Source organism: Lathyrus oleraceus, chromosome 4 (genome assembly GCF_024323335.1).
Source record: "Lathyrus oleraceus cultivar Zhongwan6 chromosome 4, CAAS_Psat_ZW6_1.0, whole genome shotgun sequence".
NCBI lineage: Eukaryota > Viridiplantae > Streptophyta > Magnoliopsida > Fabales > Fabaceae > Lathyrus > Lathyrus oleraceus.
The window spans coordinates 103,674,067-103,697,501 of NC_066582.1; the positions used below are offsets into that span (position 1 = coordinate 103,674,067).

The window sequence follows — 23,435 nt, forward strand, 5'->3', positions numbered from 1 at the left end:
AACACCTTTTGAGAGGTCCGTTTGATATCAAAAAACTGCTCAGCAACATGCGAACAAGTAGGGAATGTCGGGGTAAACCTGAAAAGTTTGGGCAGAGCTGGAGCTAAACATTGTCGAGGCAAGCGTGCGGTAGTAAGAGGGGTAGTTATGAACCCTGTAGACTATCCACATGGGGGTGGTGAAGGGAGGGCGCCAATTGGTAGAAAAAACCCCTCAACTCCTTGGGGTTATACTGCACTTGGAAGAAGAACTAGAAAAATGAATAAATATAGTGATAATTTGGTTCTTCATCGCTGTAGTAAATAGTCAGTGGAGCGTAGAGAAAATAGAATTTGTTTCTTTGTCTTTACAAAAGAAAAGAGCAATTTACTATGACATTATATGATTTTCTTTTTTTAGAGATTCTACATTTTATTTTAAAAATTTTGAAATATAAAATATAAGAGAAAAAATTCACTTTTTTACAAATTATAAGAGGAATAATTAACAACTATGACACGTTCACGAAAAAAAATCCTTTTGTAGAGAATCATTTATTAAGAAAAATAAAGAAGCTTAATACAAAAGAAGAAAAGGCAATAATAAAAACGTGGTCCAGAAAATCTACCATTTTACCTATAATGATTGGGCATACCATTGCTATCCATAATGGAAAAGAGCATTTATGAGTTAATATAACATCGTATGGTGGGCCATAAATTGGTAGAATTTTCACCTACTCTAAACTTCGGAGGATTTGCGAAAAATGATAATTAATCTCGTCGTTAAGATTTCTATTACCCTACCACATTCATTTGAAGTTACAAAATTCATATTCATAATTTTTCAATCGGAGGATCAAAAATGATAATATTTACCTACCGTTACCATTCATTGAGTGGCTGATTCGGTGGTTCTCAATCAACAACAAGTGTCGACCTATATGTCCTTATCATCCATTGAATCTTCCTTGATTCTCCTTTATTCATTCTTTATCCGTTGAATGATAAATGAGGCTTGATTTAATGGCGAATTTGAAATTTAATAAAAATAAATTCCGTTGCCGGGACTTGAACCCGGGTCTCTCGGGTGAGAGCCGAGTATCCTGACCAACTAGACTACAACGGATTTGTTTTTCAGTCGAAATCTTATTTTATTTATTGCCACGTTAAATACAATAGTTTATATCAACATCAACAAAATTAATTAGTTTTTACTTCGAATTTAATATCTTGTAGAATTGGTGGAGTAATCGAAAGTTAAAATTTTTATCTTAGGTTGATATTTCTTTTTTTAAATAAGAGTAAACTACAAAAGTCATCTCAAATCAAATAAGACCAAGTAAAAAAGAAAATAATTACTTAAGATTAAATGACAATAAACAAGATAAAAGTAAAATAATGAAAAAAACTTCGTTCAATCAATAATACAAATACTAACTACAATTTAATGATTTCGTGACATTTTTCTTCTTTCTGCCGTATATTAATTATAATTTTTTAGTGAATGAGTATGTTGATTCTAAAATTTGTAAGTTACGATAAAATTAATCTTTACATTTTTGAAAAATAGCTAAATAGGTTTTAATTTATATTATTTTAAGCATATTACTTTGTTTAAGCCCATATATGTATCGGCCCATGTTCATTTATGTTGTTATTATTTTTAGAAGATAGGCTTAAGTTAATTGATTCAACTGATGTGGTAGCCATTGTTACATCTTTCCCATTGATTCAACTGATGTGGTTTCCATTGTTACACTTTCCTATTGATTCAACTGATGTGGTAGCCATTGTTACACCTTTCCTTTTGCGTCTTCTTTTCGTTTATAACATTCTTGACGAATCTTCCTTGATTCTCTGATCTTCATTCTTTATCTGTTTAACATTGAATAACGAGGCTTGATTTAATGGCGAATTTGAAAGTTAATAAAAGAAATTCCGTTGCCAGGACTTGAACCCGGGTAAAAGAAATTTCGTTGCCGAGACTTGAATCCGGGTCTCTCGGGTGAGAGCCGAGTATCCTGACAAACTAAATTACAACCGATTTGTTTATCAATCGAAATCGTATTTTATTTATTGCCACGTAAAATACGATAGTTTATATCAACATCAACAAAATTAATAAGTTGTTACTTCGAACTTAATATCTTCTAGAATTGGTGGAGTAAACGAAAGTTAAATATTTTATCTTAGGTTAATATTTCATTTTTTAAAAATAAGAGTAAACTAACTACTCGGGTGCTGTAGCGAAACTGATTGCAAAAGAGGGTAAATCAGCAACATTAAAAAACCTTTTGAGAGGTCCGTTTGATATCAAAAAACTGCTCAGCAACATGCGAACAAGTAGGGAATGTCGGGGTAAACCTGAAAAGTTTGGGCAGAGCCGGAGCTAAACATTGGCGAGGCAAGCGTGCGGTAGTAAGAGGGGTAGTTATGAACCCTGTAGACTATCCACATGGGGGTGGTGAAGGGAGGGCGCCAATTGGTAGAAAAAACCCCTCAACTCCTTGGGGTTATACTGCACTTGGAAGAAGAACTAGAAAAATGAATAAATATAGTGATAATTTGGTTCTTCATCGCTGTAGTAAATAGTCAGTGGAGCGTAGAGAAAATAGAATTTGTTTCTTTGTCTTTACAAAAGAAAAGAGCAATTTACTATGACATTATATGATTTTCTTTTTTTAGAGATTCTACATTTTATTTTAAAAAATTTGAAATATAAAATATAAGAGAAAAAATTCACATTTTTACAAATTATAAGAGGAATAATTAACAACTATGACACGTTCACGAAAAAAAAAATCCTTTGTAGAGAATCATTTATTAAGAAAAATAAAGAAGCTTAATACAAAAGAAGAAAAGGCAATAATAAAAACGTGGTCCAGAAAATCTACCATTTTACCTATAATGATTGGGCATACCATTGCTATCCATAATGGAAAAGAGCATTTATAAGTTAATATAACACATCGTATGGTGGGCCATAAATTGGTAGAATTTTCACCTACTCTAAACTTCGGAGGATTTGCGAAAAATGATAATTAATCTCGTCGTTAAGATTTCTATTACCCTACCACATTCATTTGAAGTTACAAAATTCATATTCATAATTTTTCAATCGGAGGATCAAAAATGATAATATTTACCTACCGTTACCATTCATTGAGTGGCTGATTCGGTGGTTCTCAATCAACAACAAGTGTCGACCTATATGTCCTTATCATCCATTGAATCTTCCTTGATTCTCCTTTATCCGTTGAATGATAAATGAGGCTTGATTTAATGGCGAATTTGAAATTTAATAAAAATAAATTCCGTTGCCGGGACTTGAACCCGGGTCTCTCGGGTGAGAGCCGAGTATCCTGACCAACTAGACTACAACGGATTTGTTTTTCAGTCGAAATCTTATTTTATTTATTGCCACGTTAAATACAATAGTTTATATCAACATCAACAAAATTAATAAGTTGTTACTTCGAATTTAATATCTTGTAGAATTGGTGGAGTAATCGAAAGTTAAAATTTTTATCTTAGGTTAATATTTCATTTTTTTAAATAAGAGTAAACTACAAAAGTCATCTCAAATCAAATAAGACCAAGTAAAAAAGAAAATAATTACTTAAGATTAAATGACAATAAACAAGATAAAAGTAAAATAATGAAAAAACTTCGTTCAATCAATAATACAAATACTAACTACAATTAATGATTTCGTGACATTTTTCTTCTTTCTGCCGTATATTAATTATATTTTTTTAGTGAATGAGTATGTTGATTCTAAAATTTGTAAGTTACGATAAAATTAATCTTTACATTTTTTGAAAAATAGCTAAATAGGTTTTTAATTTATATTATTTTAAGCATATTACTTTGTTTAAGCCCATATATGTATCGGCCCATGTTCATTTATGTTGTTATTATTTTTAGAAGATAGGCTTAAGTTAATTGATTCAACTGATGTGGTAGCCATTGTTACATCTTTCCCATTGATTCAACTGATGTGGTTTCCATTGTTACACCTTTCCTATTGATTCAACTGATGTGGTAGCCATTGTTACACCTTTCCTTTTGCGTCTTCTTTTCGTTTATAACATTCTTGACGAATCTTCCTTGATTCTCTGATCTTCATTCTTTATCTGTTTAACATTGAATAACGAGGCTTGATTTAATGGCGAATTTGAAAGTTAATAAAAGAATTCCGTTGCCAGGACTTGAACCCGGGTAAAAGAAATTTCGTTGCCGAGACTTGAATCCGGGTCTCTCGGGTGAGAGCCGAGTATCCTGACAAACTAAATTACAACCGATTTGTTTATCAATCGAAATCGTATTTTATTTATTGCCACGTAAAATACGATAGTTTATATCAACATCAACAAAATTAATAAGTTGTTACTTCGAACTTAATATCTTCTAGAATTGGTGGAGTAAACGAAAGTTAAATATTTTATCTTAGGTTAATATTTCATTTTTTAAAAATAAGAGTAAACTAACTACTCGGGTGCTGTAGCGAAACTGATTGCAAAAGAGGGTAAATCAGCAACATTAAAACACCTTTTGAGAGGTCCGTTTGATATCAAAAAACTGCTCAGCAACATGCGAACAAGTAGGGAATGTCGGGGTAAACCTGAAAAGTTTGGGCAGAGCCGGAGCTAAACATTGGCGAGGCAAGCGTGCGGTAGTAAGAGGGGTAGTTATGAACCCTGTAGACTATCCACATGGGGGTGGTGAAGGGAGGGCGCCAATTGGTAGAAAAAACCCCTCAACTCCTTGGGGTTATACTGCACTTGGAAGAAGAACTAGAAAAATGAATAAATATAGTGATAATTTGGTTCTTCATCGCTGTAGTAAATAGTCAGTGGAGCGTAGAGAAAATAGAATTTGTTTCTTTGTCTTTACAAAAGAAAAGAGCAATTTACTATGACATTATATGATTTTCTTTTTTTAGAGATTCTACATTTTATTTTAAAAATTTTGAAATATAAAATATAAGAGAAAAAATTCAATTTTTACAAATTATAAGAGGAATAAATAACAACTATGACACGTTCACGATAAAAAAATCCTTTTGTAGAGAATCATTTATTAAGAAAAATAAAGAAGCTTAATACAAAAGAAGAAAAGGCAATAATAAAAACGTGGTCCAGAAAATCTACCATTTTACCTATAATGATTGGGCATACCATTGCTATCCATAATGGAAAAGAGCATTTATGAGTTAATATAACACATCGTATGGTGGGCCATAAATTGGTAGAATTTTCACCTACTCTAAACTTCGGAGGATTTGCGAAAAATGATAATTAATCTCGTCGTTAAGATTTCTATTACCCTACCACATTCATTTGAAGTTACAAAATTCATATTCATAATTTTTCAATCGGAGGATCAAAAATGATAATATTTACCTACCGTTACCATTCATTGAGTGGCTGATTCGGTGGTTCTCAATCAACAACAAGTGTCGACCTATATGTCCTTATCATCCATTGAATCTTCCTTGATTCTCCTTTATTCATTCTTTATCCGTTGAATGATAAATGAGGCTTGATTTAATGGCGAATTTGAAATTTAATAAAAATAAATTCCGTTGCCGGGACTTGAACCCGGGTCTCTCGGGTGAGAGCCGAGTATCCTGACCAACTAGACTACAACGGATTTGTTTTTCAGTCGAAATCTTATTTTATTTATTGCCACGTTAAATACAATAGTTTATATCAACATCAACAAAATTAATAAGTTGTTACTTCGAATTTAATATCTTGTAGAATTGGTGGAGTAATCGAAAGTTAAATTTTTATCTTAGGTTAATATTTCATTTTTTTTAAATAAGAGTAAACTACAAAAGTCATCTCAAATCAAATAAGACCAAGTAAAAAAGAAAATAATTACTTAAGATTAAATGACAATAAACAAGATAAAAGTAAAATAATGAAAAAACTTCGTTCAATCAATAATACAAATACTAACTACAATTTAATGATTTCGTGACATTTTTCTTCTTTCTGCCGTATATTAATTATATTTTTTTAGTGAATGAGTATGTTGATTCTAAAATTTGTAAGTTACGATAAAATTAATCTTTACATTTTTTGAAAAATAGCTAAATAGGTTTTTAATTTATATTATTTTAAGCATATTACTTTGTTTAAGCCCATATATGTATCGGCCCATGTTCATTTATGTTGTTATTATTTTTAGAAGATAGGCTTAAGTTAATTGATTCAACTGATGTGGTAGCCATTGTTACATCTTTCCCATTGATTCAACTGATGTGGTTTCCATTGTTACACCTTTCCTATTGATTCAACTGATGTGGTAGCCATTGTTACACCTTTCCTTTTGCGTCTTCTTTTCGTTTATAACATTCTTGACGAATCTTCCTTGATTCTCTGATCTTCATTCTTTATCTGTTTAACATTGAATAACGAGGCTTGATTTAATGGCGAATTTGAAAGTTAATAAAAGAAATTCCGTTGCCAGGACTTGAACCCGGGTAAAAGAAATTTCGTTGCCGAGACTTGAATCCGGGTCTCTCGGGTGAGAGCCGAGTATCCTGACAAACTAAATTACAACCGATTTGTTTATCAATCGAAATCGTATTTTATTTATTGCCACGTAAAATACGATAGTTTATATCAACATCAACAAAATTAATAAGTTGTTACTTCGAACTTAATATCTTCTAGAATTGGTGGAGTAAACGAAAGTTAAATATTTTATCTTAGGTTAATATTTCATTTTTTAAAAATAAGAGTAAACTAACTACTCGGGTGCTGTAGCGAAACTGATTGCAAAAGAGGGTAAATCAGCAACATTAAAACACCTTTTGAGAGGTCCGTTTGATATCAAAAAACTGCTCAGCAACATGCGAACAAGTAGGGAATGTCGGGGTAAACCTGAAAAGTTTGGGCAGAGCCGGAGCTAAACATTGGCGAGGCAAGCGTGCGGTAGTAAGAGGGGTAGTTATGAACCCTGTAGACTATCCACATGGGGGTGGTGAAGGGAGGGCGCCAATTGGTAGAAAAAACCCCTCAACTCCTTGGGGTTATACTGCACTTGGAAGAAGAACTAGAAAAATGAATAAATATAGTGATAATTTGGTTCTTCATCGCTGTAGTAAATAGTCAGTGGAGCGTAGAGAAAATAGAATTTGTTTCTTTGTCTTTACAAAAGAAAAGAGCAATTTACTATGACATTATATGATTTTCTTTTTTAGAGATTCTACATTTTATTTTAAAAATTTGAAATATAAAATATAAGAGAAAAAATTCAACTTTTTTACAAATTATAAGAGGAATAATTAACAACTATGACACGTTCACGAAAAAAAAATCCTTTTGTAGAGAATCATTTATTAAGAAAAATAAAGAAGCTTAATACAAAAGAAGAAAAGGCAATAATAAAAACGTGGTCCAGAAAATCTACCATTTTACCTATAATGATTGGGCATACCATTGCTATCCATAATGGAAAAGAGCATTTATGAGTTAATATAACACATCGTATGGTGGGCCATAAATTGGTAGAATTTTCACCTACTCTAAACTTCGGAGGATTTGCGAAAAATGATAATTAATCTCGTCGTTAAGATTTCTATTACCCTACCACATTCATTTGAAGTTACAAAATTCATATTCATAATTTTTCAATCGGAGGATCAAAAATGATAATATTTACCTACCGTTACCATTCATTGAGTGGCTGATTCGGTGGTTCTCAATCAACAACAAGTGTCGACCTATATGTCCTTATCATCCATTGAATCTTCCTTGATTCTCCTTTATTCATTCTTTATCCGTTGAATGATAAATGAGGCTTGATTTAATGGCGAATTTGAAATTTAATAAAAATAAATTCCGTTGCCGGGACTTGAACCCGGGTCTCTCGGGTGAGAGCCGAGTATCCTGACCAACTAGACTACAACGATTTGTTTTTCAGTCGAAATCTTATTTTATTTATTGCCACGTTAAATACAATAGTTTATATCAACATCAACAAAATTAATAAGTTGTTACTTCGAATTTAATATCTTGTAGAATTGGTGGAGTAATCGAAAGTTAAATTTTTATCTTAGGTTAATATTTCATTTTTTTAAATAAGAGTAAACTACAAAAGTCATCTCAAATCAAATAAGACCAAGTAAAAAAGAAAATAATTACTTAAGATTAAATGACAATAAACAAGATAAAAGTAAAATAATGAAAAAACTTCGTTCAATCAATAATACAAATACTAACTACAATTTAATGATTTCGTGACATTTTTCTTCTTTCTGCCGTATATTAATTATATTTTTTTAGTGAATGAGTATGTTGATTCTAAAATTTGTAAGTTACGATAAAATTAATCTTTACATTTTTTGAAAAATAGCTAAATAGGTTTTTAATTTATATTATTTTAAGCATATTACTTTGTTTAAGCCCATATATGTATCGGCCCATGTTCATTTATGTTGTTATTATTTTTAGAAGATAGGCTTAAGTTAATTGATTCAACTGATGTGGTAGCCATTGTTACATCTTTCCCATTGATTCAACTGATGTGGTTTCCATTGTTACACCTTTCCTATTGATTCAACTGATGTGGTAGCCATTGTTACACCTTTCCTTTTGCGTCTTCTTTTCGTTTATAAAATTCTTGACGAATCTTCCTTGATTCTCTGATCTTCATTCTTTATCTGTTTAACATTGAATAACGAGGCTTGATTTAATGGCGAATTTGAAAGTTAATAAAAGAAATTCCGTTGCCAGGACTTGAACCCGGGTAAAAAGAATTTCGTTGCCGAGACTTGAATCCGGGTCTCTCGGGTGAGAGCCGAGTATCCTGACAAACTAAATTACAACCGATTTGTTTATCAATCGAAATCGTATTTTATTTATTGCCACGTAAAATACGATAGTTTATATCAACATCAACAAAATTAATAAGTTGTTACTTCGAACTTAATATCTTCTAGAATTGGTGGAGTAAACGAAAGTTAAATATTTATCTTAGGTTAATATTTCATTTTTTAAAAATAAGAGTAAACTAACTACTCGGGTGCTGTAGCGAAACTGATTGCAAAAGAGGGTAAATCAGCAACATTAAAAACACCTTTTGAGAGGTCCGTTTGATATCAAAAAACTGCTCAGCAACATGCGAACAAGTAGGGAATGTCGGGGTAAACCTGAAAAGTTTGGGCAGAGCCGGAGCTAAACATTGGCGAGGCAAGCGTGCGGTAGTAAGAGGGGTAGTTATGAACCCTGTAGACTATCCACATGGGGGTGGTGAAGGGAGGGCGCCAATTGGTAGAAAAAACCCCTCAACTCCTTGGGGTTATACTGCACTTGGAAGAAGAACTAGAAAAATGAATAAATATAGTGATAATTTGGTTCTTCATCGCTGTAGTAAATAGTCAGTGGAGCGTAGAGAAAATAGAATTTGTTTCTTTGTCTTTACAAAAGAAAAGAGCAATTTACTATGACATTATATGATTTTCTTTTTTTAGAGATTCTACATTTTATTTTAAAAATTTGAAATATAAAATATAAGAGAAAAAATTCACTTTTTTACAAATTATAAGAGGAATAATTAACAACTATGACACGTTCACGAAAAAAAAATCCTTTTGTAGAGAATCATTTATTAAGAAAAATAAAGAAGCTTAATACAAAAGAAGAAAAGGCAATAATAAAAACGTGGTCCAGAAAATCTACCATTTACCTATAATGATTGGGCATACCATTGCTATCCATAATGGAAAAGAGCATTTATGAGTTAATATAACACATCGTATGGTGGGCCATAAATTGGTAGAATTTTCACCTACTCTAAACTTCGGAGGATTTGCGAAAAATGATAATTAATCTCGTCGTTAAGATTTCTATTACCCTACCACATTCATTTGAAGTTACAAAATTCATATTCATAATTTTCAATCGGAGGATCAAAAATGATAATATTTACCTACCGTTACCATTCATTGAGTGGCTGATTCGGTGGTTCTCAATCAACAACAAGTGTCGACCTATATGTCCTTATCATCCATTGAATCTTCCTTGATTCTCCTTTATTCATTCTTTATCCGTTGAATGATAAATGAGGCTTGATTTAATGGCGAATTTGAAATTTAATAAAAATAAATTCCGTTGCCGGGACTTGAACCGGGTCTCTCGGGTGAGAGCCGAGTATCCTGACCAACTAGACTACAACGGATTTGTTTTTCAGTCGAAATCTTATTTTATTTATTGCCACGTTAAATACAATAGTTTATATCAACATCAACAAAATTAATAAGTTGTTACTTCGAATTTAATATCTTGTAGAATTGGTGGAGTAATCGAAAGTTAAATTTTTTAGGTTAATATTTCATTTTTTTTAAATAAGAGTAAACTACAAAAGTCATCTCAAATCAAATAAGACCAAGTAAAAAAGAAAATAATTACTTAAGATTAAATGACAATAAACAAGATAAAAGTAAAATAATGAAAAAACTTCGTTCAATCAATAATACAAATACTAACTACAATTTAATGATTTCGTGACATTTTTCTTCTTTCTGCCGTATATTAATTATATTTTTTAGTGAATGAGTATGTTGATTCTAAAATTTGTAAGTTACGATAAAATTAATCTTTACATTTTTTGAAAAATAGCTAAATAGGTTTTTAATTTATATTATTTTAAGCATATTACTTTGTTTAAGCCCATATATGTATCGGCCCATGTTCATTTATGTTGTTATTATTTTTAGAAGATAGGCTTAAGTTAATTGATTCAACTGATGTGGTAGCCATTGTTACATCTTTCCCATTGATTCAACTGATGTGGTTTCCATTGTTACACCTTTCCTATTGATTCAACTGATGTGGTAGCCATTGTTACACCTTTCCTTTTGCGTCTTCTTTTCGTTTATAAAATTCTTGACGAATCTTCCTTGATTCTCTGATCTTCATTCTTTATCTGTTTAACATTGAATAACGAGGCTTGATTTAATGGCGAATTTGAAAGTTAATAAAAGAAATTCCGTTGCCAGGACTTGAACCCGGGTAAAAGAAATTTCGTTGCCGAGACTTGAATCCGGGTCTCTCGGGTGAGAGCCGAGTATCCTGACAAACTAAATTACAACCGATTTGTTTATCAATCGAAATCGTATTTTATTTATTGCCACGTAAAATACGATAGTTTATATCAACATCAACAAAATTAATAAGTTGTTACTTCGAACTTAATATCTTCTAGAATTGGTGGAGTAAACGAAAGTTAAATATTTTATCTTAGGTTAATATTTCATTTTTTAAAAATAAGAGTAAACTAACTACTCGGGTGCTGTAGCGAAACTGATTGCAAAAGAGGGTAAATCAGCAACATTAAAAACACCTTTTGAGAGGTCCGTTTGATATCAAAAAACTGCTCAGCAACATGCGAACAAGTAGGGAATGTCGGGGTAAACCTGAAAAGTTTGGGCAGAGCCGGAGCTAAACATTGGCGAGGCAAGCGTGCGGTAGTAAGAGGGGTAGTTATGAACCCTGTAGACTATCCACATGGGGGTGGTGAAGGGAGGGCGCCAATTGGTAGAAAAACCCCTCAACTCCTTGGGGTTATACTGCACTTGGAAGAAGAACTAGAAAAATGAATAAATATAGTGATAATTTGGTTCTTCATCGCTGTAGTAAATAGTCAGTGGAGCGTAGAGAAAATAGAATTTGTTTCTTTGTCTTTACAAAAGAAAAGAGCAATTTACTATGACATTATATGATTTTCTTTTTTTAGAGATTCTACATTTTATTTTAAAAATTTGAAATATAAAATATAAGAGAAAAAATTCACTTTTTTACAAATTATAAGAGGAATAATTAACAACTATGACACGTTCACGAAAAAAAAATCCTTTTGTAGAGAATCATTTATTAAGAAAAATAAAGAAGCTTAATACAAAAGAAGAAAAGGCAATAATAAAAACGTGGTCCAGAAAATCTACCATTTTACCTATAATGATTGGGCATACCATTGCTATCCCTAATGGAAAAGAGCATTTATGAGTTAATATAACACATCGTATGGTGGGCCATAAATTGGTAGAATTTTCACCTACTCTAAACTTCGGAGGATTTGCGAAAAATGATAATTAATCTCGTCGTTAAGATTTCTATTACCCTACCACATTCATTTGAAGTTACAAAATTCATATTCATAATTTTTCAATCGGAGGATCAAAAATGATAATATTTACCTACCGTTACCATTCATTGAGTGGCTGATTCGGTGGTTCTCAATCAACAACAAGTGTCGACCTATATGTCCTTATCATCCATTGAATCTTCTTGATTCTCCTTTATTCATTCTTTATCGTTGAATGATAAATGAGGCTTGATTTAATGGCGAATTTGAAATTTAATAAAAATAAATTCCGTTGCCGGGACTTGAACCCGGGTCTCTCGGGTGAGAGCCGAGTATCCTGACCAACTAGACTACAACGGATTTGTTTTTCAGTCGAAATCTTATTTTATTTATTGCCACGTTAAATACAATAGTTTATATCAACATCAACAAAATTAATAAGTTTGTTACTTCGAATTTAATATCTTGTAGAATTGGCGGAGTAGTCGAAAGTTAAAATTTTTAGCTTAGGTTAATATTTCATTTTTTTAAATAAGAGTAAACTACAAAAGTCATTTCAAATCAAATAAGACCAAGTAAAAAAGAAAATAATTACTTAAGATTAAATGACAATAAACAAGATAAAAGTAAAATAATGAAAAAACTTCGTTCAATCAATAATACAAATACTAACTACAATTTAATGATTTCGTGACATTTTTCTTCTTTCTGCCGTATATTAATTATATTTTTTAGTGAATGAGTATGTTGATTCTAAAATTTGTAAGTTACGATAAAATTAATCTTTACATTTTTTGAAAAATAGCTAAATAGGTTTTTAATTTATATTATTTTAAGCATATTACTTTGTTTAAGCCCATATATGTATCGGCCCATGTTCATTTATGTTGTTATTATTTTTAGAAGATAGGCTTAAGTTAATTGATTCAACTGATGTGGTAGCCATTGTTACATCTTTCCCATTGATTCAACTGATGTGGTTTCCATTGTTACACCTTTCCTATTGATTCAACTGATGTGGTAGCCATTGTTACACCTTTCCTTTTGCGTCTTCTTTTCGTTTATAACATTCTTGACGAATCTTCCTTGATTCTCTGATCTTCATTCTTTATCTGTTTAACATTGAATAACGAGGCTTGATTTAATGGCGAATTTGAAAGTTAATAAAAGAAATTCCGTTGCCAGGACTTGAACCCGGGTAAAAGAAATTTCGTTGCCGAGACTTGAATCCGGGTCTCTCGGGTGAGAGCCGAGTATCCTGACAAACTAAATTACAACCGATTTGTTTATCAATCGAAATCGTATTTTATTTATTGCCACGTAAAATACGATAGTTTATATCAACATCAACAAAATTAATAAGTTGTTACTTCGAACTTAATATCTTCTAGAATTGGTGGAGTAAACGAAAGTTAAATATTTTATCTTAGGTTAATATTTCATTTTTTAAAAATAAGAGTAAACTAACTACTCGGGTGCTGTAGCGAAACTGATTGCAAAAGAGGGTAAATCAGCAACATTAAAAACACCTTTTGAGAGGTCCGTTTGATATCAAAAAACTGCTCAGCAACATGCGAACAAGTAGGGAATGTCGGGGTAAACCTGAAAAGTTTGGGCAGAGCCGGAGCTAAACATTGGCGAGGCAAGCGTGCGGTAGTAAGAGGGGTAGTTATGAACCCTGTAGACTATCCACATGGGGGTGGTGAAGGGAGGGCGCCAATTGGTAGAAAAAACCCCTCAACTCCTTGGGGTTATACTGCACTTGGAAGAAGAACTAGAAAAATGAATAAATATAGTGATAATTTGGTTCTTCATCGCTGTAGTAAATAGTCAGTGGAGCGTAGAGAAAATAGAATTTGTTTCTTTGTCTTTACAAAAGAAAAGAGCAATTTACTATGACATTATATGATTCTTTTTTTAGAGATTCTACATTTTAAAAATTTGAAATATAAAATATAAGAGAAAAAATTCACTTTTTTACAAATTATAAGAGGAATAATTAACAACTATGACACGTTCACGAAAAAAAAATCCTTTTGTAGAGAATCATTTATTAAGAAAAATAAAGAAGCTTAATACAAAAGAAGAAAAGGCAATAATAAAAACGTGGTCCAGAAAATCTACCATTTTACCTATAATGATTGGGCATACCATTGCTATCCATAATGGAAAAGAGCATTTATGAGTTAATATAACACATCGTATGGTGGGCCATAAATTGGTAGAATTTTCACCTACTCTAAACTTCGGAGGATTTGCGAAAAATGATAATTAATCTCGTCGTTAAGATTTCTATTACCCTACCACATTCATTTGAAGTTACAAAATTCATATTCATAATTTTTCAATCGGAGGATCAAAAATGATAATATTTACCTACCGTTACCATTCATTGAGTGGCTGATTCGGTGGTTCTCAATCAACAACAAGTGTCGACCTATATGTCCTTATCATCCATTGATTAATGGCGAATTTGAAATTTAATAAAAATAAATTCCGTTGCCGGGACTTGAACCCGGGTCTCTCGGGTGAGAGCCGAGTATCCTGACCAACTAGACTACAACGGATTTGTTTTTCAGTCGAAATCTTATTTTATTTATTGCCACGTTAAATACAATAGTTTATATCAACATCAACAAAATTAATAAGTTGTTACTTCGAATTTAATATCTTGTAGAATTGGTGGAGTAATCGAAAGTTAAAATTTTATCTTAGGTTAATATTTCATTTTTTTAAATAAGAGTAAACTACAAAAGTCATCTCAAATCAAATAAGACCAAGTAAAAAAGAAATAATTACTTAAGATTAAATGACAATAAACAAGATAAAAGTAAAATAATGAAAAAACTTCGTTCAATCAATAATACAAATACTAACTACAATTTAATGATTTCGTGACATTTTTCTTCTTTCTGCCGTATATTAATATATTTTTTTAGTGAATGAGTATGTTGATTCTAAAATTTGTAAGTTACGATAAAATTAATCTTTACATTTTTTGAAAAATAGCTAAATAGGTTTTTAATTTATATTATTTTAAGCATATTACTTTTTTTAAGCCCATATATGTATCGGCCCATGTTCATTTATGTTGTTATTATTTTTAGAAGATAGGCTTAAGTTAATTGATTCAACTGATGTGGTAGCCATTGTTACATCTTTCCCATTGATTCAACTGATGTGGTTTCCATTGTTACACCTTTCCTATTGATTCAACTGATGTGGTAGCCATTGTTACACCTTTCCTTTTGCGTCTTCTTTTCGTTTATAAAATTCTTGACGAATCTTCCTTGATTCTCTGATCTTCATTCTTTATCTGTTTAACATTGAATAACGAGGCTTGATTTAATGGCGAATTTGAAAGTTAATAAAAGAAATTCCGTTGCCAGGACTTGAACCCGGGTAAAAGAAATTTCGTTGCCGAGACTTGAATCCGGGTCTCTCGGGTGAGAGCCGAGTATCCTGACAAACTAAATTACAACCGATTTGTTTATCAATCGAAATCGTATTTTATTTATTGCCACGTAAAATACAATAGTTTATATCAACATCAACAAAATTAATAAGTTGTTACTTCGAACTTAATATCTTCTAGAATTGGTGGAGTAAACGAAAGTTAAATATTTTATCTTAGGTTAATATTTCATTTTTTAAAAATAAGAGTAAACTAACTACTCGGGTGCTGTAGCGAAACTGATTGCAAAAGAGGGTAAATCAGCAACATTAAAAACACCTTTGAGAGGTCCGTTTGATATCAAAAAACTGCTCAGCAACATGCGAACAAGTAGGGAATGTCGGGGTAAACCTGAAAAGTTTGGGCAGAGCCGGAGCTAAACATTGGCGAGGCAAGCGTGCGGTAGTAAGAGGGGTAGTTATGAACCCTGTAGACTATCCACATGGGGGTGGTGAAGGGAGGGCGCCAATTGGTAGAAAAAAACCCTCAACTCCTTGGGGTTATACTGCACTTGGAAGAAGAACTAGAAAAATGAATAAATATAGTGATAATTTGGTTCTTCATCGCTGTAGTAAATAGTCAGTGGAGCGTAGAGAAAATAGAATTTGTTTCTTTGTCTTTACAAAAGAAAAGAGCAATTTACTATGACATTATATGATTCTTTTTTTAGAGATTCTACATTTATTTTAAAAATTTGAAATATAAAATATAAGAGAAAAAATTCACTTTTTTACAAATTATAAGAGGAATAATTAACAACTATGACACGTTCACGAAAAAAAATCCTTTTGTAGAGAATCATTTATTAAGAAAAATAAAGAAGCTTAATACAAAAGAAGAAAAGGCAATAATAAAAACGTGGTCCAGAAAATCTACCATTTTACCTATAATGATTGGGCATACCATTGCTATCCATAATGGAAAAGAGCATTTATGAGTTAATATAACACATCGTATGGTGGGCCATAAATTGGTAGAATTTTCACCTACTCTAAACTTCGGAGGATTTGCGAAAAATGATAATTAATCTCGTCGTTAAGATTTCTATTACCCTACCACATTCATTTGAAGTTACAAAATTATTTCATAATTTTTCAATCGGAGGATCAAAAATGATAATATTTACCTACCGTTACCATTCATTGAGTGGCTGATTCGGTGGTTCTCAATCAACAACAAGTGTCGACCTATATGTCCTTATCATCCATTGAATCTTCCTTGATTCTCCTTTATCCGTTGTTGAATGATAAATGAGGCTTGATTTAATGGCGAATTTGAAATTTAATAAAAATAAATTCCGTTGCCGGGACTTGAACCCGGGTCTCTCGGGTGAGAGCCGAGTATCCTGACCAACTAGACTACAACGGATTTGTTTTTCAGTCGAAATCTTATTTTATTTATTGCCACGTTAAATACAATAGTTTATATCAACATCAACAAAATTAATAAGTTGTTACTTCGAATTTAATATCTTGTAGAATTGGTGGAGTAATCGAAAGTTAAATTTTTATCTTAGGTTAATATTTCATTTTTTTAAATAAGAGTAAACTACAAAAGTCATCTCAAATCAAATAAGACCAAGTAAAAAAGAAAATAATTACTTAAGATTAAATGACAATAAACAAGATAAAAGTAAAATAATGAAAAAACTTCGTTCAATCAATAATACAAATACTAACTACAATTTAATGATTTCGTGACATTTTTCTTCTTTCTGCCGTATATTAATTATATTTTTTTAGTGAATGAGTATGTTGATTCTAAAATTTGTAAGTTACGATAAAATTAATCTTTACATTTTTTGAAAAATAGCTAAATAGGTTTTTAATTTATATTATTTTAAGCATATTACTTTGTTTAAGCCCATATATGTATCGGCCCATGTTCATTTATGTTGTTATTATTTTTAGAAGATAGGCTTAAGTTAATTGATTCAACTGATGTGGTAGCCATTGTTACATCTTTCCCATTGATTCAACTGATGTGGTTTCCATTGTTACACCTTTCCTATTGATTCAACTGATGTGGTAGCCATTGTTACACCTTTCCTTTTGCGTCTTCTTTTCGTTTATAAAATTCTTGACGAATCTTCCTTGATTCTCTGATCTTCATTCTTTATCTGTTTAACATTGAATAACGAGGCTTGATTTAATGGCGAATTTGAAAGTTAATAAAAGAAATTCCGTTGCCAGGACTTGAACCCGGGTAAAAGAAATTTCGTTGCCGAGACTTGAATCCGGGTCTCTCGGGTGAGAGCCGAGTATCCTGACAAACTAAATTACAACCGATTTGTTTATCAATCGAAATCGTATTTTATTTATTGCCACGTAAAATACAATAGTTTATATCAACATCAACAAAATTAATAAGTTGTTACTTCGAACTTAATATCTTCTAGAATTGGTGGAGTAAACGAAAGTTAAATATTTTATCTTAGGTTAATATTTCATTTTTAAAAATAAGAGTAAACTAACTACTCGGGTGCTGTAGCGAAACTGATTGCAAAAGAGGGTAAATCAGCAACATTAAAAACACCTTTTGAGAGGTCCGTTTGATATCAAAAAACTGCTCAGCAACATGCGAACAAGTAGGGAATGTCGGGGTAAACCTGAAAAGTTTGGGCAGAGCCGGAGCTAAACATTGGCGAGGCAAGCGTGCGGTAGTAAGAGGGGTAGTTATGAACCCTGTAGACTATCCACATGGGGGTGGTGAAGGGAGGGCGCCAATTGGTAGAAAAAACCCTCAACTCCTTGGGGTTATACTGCACTTGGAAGAAGAACTAGAAAAATGAATAAATATAGTGATAATTTGGTTCTTCATCGCTGTAGTAAATAGTCAGTGGAGCGTAGAGAAAATAGAATTTGTTTCTTTGTCTTTACAAAAGAAAAGAGCAATTTACTATGACATTATATGATTTTCTTTTTTAGAGATTCTACATTTTATTTAAAAATTTGAAATATAAAATATAAGAGAAAAAATTCACTTTTTTACAAATTATAAGAGGAATAATTAACAACTATGACACGTTCACGAAAAAAAAATCCTTTTGTAGAGAATCATTTATTAAGAAAAATAAAGAAGCTTAATACAAAAGAAGAAAAGGCAATAATAAAAACGTGGTCCAGAAAATCTACCATTTTACCTATAATGATTGGGCATACCATTGCTATCCATAATGGAAAAGAGCATTTATGAGTTAATATAACACATCGTATGGTGGGCCATAAATTGGTAGAATTTTCACCTACTCTAAACTTCGGAGGATTTGCGAAAAATGATAATTAATCTCGTCGTTAAGATTTCTATTACCCTACCACATTCATTTGAAGTTACAAAATTCTTATTCATAATTTTTCAATCGGAGGATCAAAAATGATAATATTTACCTACCGTTACCATTCATTGAGTGGCTGATTCGGTGGTTCTCCGGGACTTGAACCCGAGTCTCTCGGGTGAGAGCCGAGTATCCTGACCAACTAGACTACAACGGATTTGTTTTTCAGTCGAAATCTTATTTTATTTATTGCCACGTTAAATACAATAGTTTATATCAACATCAACAAAATTAATAAGTTGTTACTTCGAATTTAATATCTTGTAGAATTGGTGGAGTAATCGAAAGTTAAATTTTTATCTTAGGTTAATATTTCATTTTTTTTAAATAAGAGTAAACTACAAAAGTCATCTCAAATCAAATAAGACCAAGTAAAAAAGAAAATAATTACTTAAGATTAAATGACAATAAACAAGATAAAAGTAAAATAATGAAAAAACTTCGTTCAATCAATAATACAAATACTAACTACAATTTAATGATTTCGTGACATTTTTCTTCTTTCTGCCGTATATTAATTATATTTTTTAGTGAATGAGTATGTTGATTCTAAAATTTGTAAGTTACGATAAAATTAATCTTTACATTTTTTGAAAAATAGCTAAATAGGTTTTTATTTATATTATTTTAAGCATATTACTTTGTTTAAGCCCATATATGTATCGGCCCATGTTCATTTATGTTGTTATTATTTTTAGAAGATAGGCTTAAGTTAATTGATTCAACTGATGTGGTAGCCATTGTTACATCTTTCCCATTGATTCAACTGATGTGGTTTCCATTGTTACACCTTTCCTATTGATTCAACTGATGTGGTAGCCATTGTTACACCTTTCCTTTTGCGTCTTCTTTTCGTTTATAAAATTCTTGACGAATCTTCCTTGATTCTCTGATCTTCATTCTTTATCTGTTTAACATTGAATAACGAGGCTTGATTTAATGGCGAATTTGAAAGTTAATAAAAGAAATTCCGTTGCCAGGACTTGAACCCGGGTAAAAGAAATTTCGTTGCCGAGACTTGAATCCGGGAATCTCGGGTGAGAGCCGAGTATCCTGACAAACTAAATTACAACCGATTTGTTTATCAATCGAAATCGTATTTTATTTATTGCCACGTAAAATACAATAGTTTATATCAACATCAACAAAATAATAAGTTGTTACTTCGAACTTAATATCTTCTAGAATTGGTGGAGTAAACGAAAGTTAAATATTTTAGCTTAGGTTAATATTTCATTTTTTAAAAATAAGAGTAAACTAACTACTCGGGTGCTGTAGCGAAACTGATTGCAAAAGAGGGTAAATCAGCAACATTAAAAACACCTTTTGAGAGGTCCGTTTGATATCAAAAAACTGCTCAGCAACATGCGAACAAGTAGGGAATGTCGGGGTAAACCTGAAAAGTTTGGGCAGAGCCGGAGCTAAACATTGGCGAGGCAAGCGTGCGGTAGTAAGAGGGGTAGTTATGAACCCTGTAGACTATCCACATGGGGGTGGTGAAGGGAGGGCGCCAATTGGTAGAAAAAACCCTCAACTCCTTGGGGTTATACTGCACTTGGAAGAAGAACTAGAAAAATGAATAAATATAGTGATAATTTGGTTCTTCATCGCTGTAGTAAATAGTCAGTGGAGCGTAGAGAAAATAGAATTTGTTTCTTTGTCTTTACAAAAGAAAAGAGCAATTTACTATGACATTATATGATTTTCTTTTTTTAGAGATTCTACATTTTATTTAAAAATTTTGAAATATAAAATATAAGAGAAAAAATTCACTTTTTACAAATTATAAGAGGAATAATTAACAACTATGACACGTTCACGAAAAAAAAATCCTTTTGTAGAGAATCATTTATTAAGAAAAATAAAGAAGCTTAATACAAAAGAAGAAAAGGCAATAATAAAAACGTGGTCCAGAAAATCTACCATTTTACCTATAATGATTGGGCATACCATTGCTATCCATAATGGAAAAGAGCATTTATGAGTTAATATAACACATCGTATGGTGGGCCATAAATTGGTAGAATTTTCACCTACTCTAAACTTCGGAGGATTTGCGAAAAATGATAATTAATCTCGTCGTTAAGATTTCTATTACCCTACCACATTCATTTGAAGTTACAAAATTCTATTCATAATTTTTCAATCGGAGGATCAAAAATGATAATATTTACCTACCGTTACCATTCATTGAGTGGCTGATTCGGTGGTTCTCAATCAACAACAAGTGTCGACCTATATGTCCTTATCATCCATGAGGCTTGATTTAATGGCGAATTTGAAATTTAATAAAAATAAATTCCGTTGCCGGGACTTTAACCCGGGTCTCTCGGGTGAGAGCCGAGTATCCTGACCAACTAGACTACAACGGATTTGTTTTTCAGTCGAAATCTTATTTTATTTATTGCCACGTTAAATACAATAGTTTATATCAACATCAACAAAATTAATAAGTTGTTACTTCGAATTTAATATCTTGTAGAATTGGTGGAGTAATCGAAAGTTAAATTTTTATCTTAGGTTGATATTTCATTTTTTTAAATAAGAGTAAACTACAAAAGTCATCTCAAATCAAATAAGACCAAGTAAAAAAGAAAATAATTACTTAAGATTAAATGACAATAAACAAGATAAAAGTAAAATAATGAAAAAACTTCGTTCAATCAATAATACAAATACTAACTACAATTTAATGATTTCGTGACATTTTTCTTCTTTCTGCCGTATATTAATTATTTTTTTTAGTGAATGAGTATGTTGATTCTAAAATTTGTAAGTTACGATAAAATTAATCTTTACTTTTTTGAAAAATAGCTAAATAGGTTTTTAATTTATATTATTTTAAGCATATTACTTTGTTTAAGCCCATATATGTATCGGCCCATGTTCATTTATGTTGTTATTATTTTTAGAAGATAGGCTTAAGTTAATTGATTCAACTGATGTGGTAGCCATTGTTACATCTTTCCCATTGATTCAACTGATGTGGTTTCCATTGTTACACCTTTCCTATTGATTCAACTGATGTGGTAGCCATTGTTACACCTTTCCTTTTGCGTCTTCTTTTCGTTTATAAAATTCTTGACGAATCTTCCTTGATTCTCTGATCTTCATTCTTTATCTGTTTAACATTGAATAACGAGGCTTGATTTAATGGCGAATTTGAAAGTTAATAAAAGAAATTCCGTTGCCAGGACTTGAACCCGGGTAAAAGAAATTTCGTTGCCGAGACTTGAATCCGGGTCTCTCGGGTGAGAGCCGAGTATCCTGACAAACTAAATTACAACCGATTTGTTTATCAATCGAAATCGTATTTTATTTATTGCCACGTAAAATACAATAGTTTATATCAACATCAACAAAATTAATAAGTTGTTACTTCGAACTTAATATCTTCTAGAATTGGTGGAGTAAACGAAAGTTAAATATTTTATCTTAGGTTAATATTTCATTTTTTAAAAATAAGAGTAAACTAACTACTCGGGTGCTGTAGCGAAACTGATTGCAAAAGAGGGTAAATCAGCAACATTAAAAACACCTTTTGAGAGGTCCGTTTGATATCAAAAAATGCTCAGCAACATGCGAACAAGTAGGGAATGTCGGGGTAAACCTGAAAAGTTTGGGCAGAGCCGGAGCTAAACATTGGCGAGGCAAGCGTGCGGTAGTAAGAGGGGTAGTTATGAACCCTGTAGACTATCCACATGGGGGTGGTGAAGGGAGGGCGCCAATTGGTAGAAAAAACCCTCAACTCCTTGGGGTTATACTGCACTTGGAAGAAGAACTAGAAAAATGAATAAATATAGTGATAATTTGGTTCTTCATCGCTCGTAGTAAATAGTCAGTGGAGCGTAGAGAAAATAGAATTTGTTTCTTTGTCTTTACAAAAGAAAAGAGCAATTTACTATGACATTATATGATTTTCTTTTTTTAGAGATTCTACATTTTATTTTAAAAATTTGAAATATAAAATATAAGAGAAAAAATTCACTTTTTTACAAATTATAAGAGGAATAATTAACAACTATGACACGTTCACGAAAAAAAATCCTTTTGTAGAGAATCATTTATTAAGAAAAATAAAGAAGCTTAATACAAAAGAAGAAAAGGCAATAATAAAAACGTGGTCCAGAAAATCTACCATTTTACCTATAATGATTGGGCATACCATTGCTATCCATAATGGAAAAGAGCATTTATGAGTTAATATAACACATCGTATGGTGGGCCATAAATTGGTAGAATTTTCACCTACTCTAAACTTCGGAGGATTTGCGAAAAATGATAATTAATCTCGTCGTTAAGATTTCTATTACCCTACCACATTCATTTGAAGTTACAAAATTTATATTCATAATTTTTCAATCGGAGGATCAAAAATGATAATATTTACCTACCGTTACCATTCATTGAGTGGCTGATTCGGTGGTTCTCAATCAACAACAAGTGTCGACCTATATGTCCTTATCATCCATTGAATCTTCCTTGATTCTCCTTAATTCATTCTTTATCCGTTGAATGATAAATGAGGCTTGATTTAATGGCGAATTTGAAATTTAATAAAAATAAA

General features: G+C 31.6%; 9 non-coding genes across 9 annotated transcripts; all 9 read right to left on the reverse strand.

Annotated features, from left to right (window-relative positions):
• Window positions 1-1,034: 1,034 nt before the first annotated feature.
• Window positions 1,035-1,107, reverse strand: TRNAE-CUC (transfer RNA glutamic acid (anticodon CUC)). Its single transcript has one exon. It is a non-coding gene; the product is annotated as a tRNA-Glu (tRNA).
• Window positions 1,108-3,293: 2,186 nt separating this feature from the next.
• TRNAE-CUC (transfer RNA glutamic acid (anticodon CUC)) lies at window positions 3,294-3,366 on the reverse strand. Its single transcript has one exon. It is a non-coding gene; the product is annotated as a tRNA-Glu (tRNA).
• A 2,197-nt stretch (window positions 3,367-5,563) lies between these two features.
• On the reverse strand, window positions 5,564-5,636 carry TRNAE-CUC (transfer RNA glutamic acid (anticodon CUC)). The gene has a single exon. It is a non-coding gene; the product is annotated as a tRNA-Glu (tRNA).
• A 2,199-nt stretch (window positions 5,637-7,835) lies between these two features.
• Window positions 7,836-7,908, reverse strand: TRNAE-CUC (transfer RNA glutamic acid (anticodon CUC)). Its single transcript has one exon. It is a non-coding gene; the product is annotated as a tRNA-Glu (tRNA).
• Window positions 7,909-10,103: 2,195 nt separating this feature from the next.
• TRNAE-CUC (transfer RNA glutamic acid (anticodon CUC)) lies at window positions 10,104-10,175 on the reverse strand. The gene has a single exon. It is a non-coding gene; the product is annotated as a tRNA-Glu (tRNA).
• A 2,192-nt stretch (window positions 10,176-12,367) lies between these two features.
• Window positions 12,368-12,440, reverse strand: TRNAE-CUC (transfer RNA glutamic acid (anticodon CUC)). Its single transcript has one exon. It is a non-coding gene; the product is annotated as a tRNA-Glu (tRNA).
• A 2,134-nt stretch (window positions 12,441-14,574) lies between these two features.
• On the reverse strand, window positions 14,575-14,647 carry TRNAE-CUC (transfer RNA glutamic acid (anticodon CUC)). The gene has a single exon. It is a non-coding gene; the product is annotated as a tRNA-Glu (tRNA).
• Window positions 14,648-16,829: 2,182 nt separating this feature from the next.
• Window positions 16,830-16,902, reverse strand: TRNAE-CUC (transfer RNA glutamic acid (anticodon CUC)). The gene has a single exon. It is a non-coding gene; the product is annotated as a tRNA-Glu (tRNA).
• A 4,265-nt stretch (window positions 16,903-21,167) lies between these two features.
• Window positions 21,168-21,240, reverse strand: TRNAE-CUC (transfer RNA glutamic acid (anticodon CUC)). The gene has a single exon. It is a non-coding gene; the product is annotated as a tRNA-Glu (tRNA).
• Between the last annotated feature and the right edge of the window lie 2,195 nt (window positions 21,241-23,435).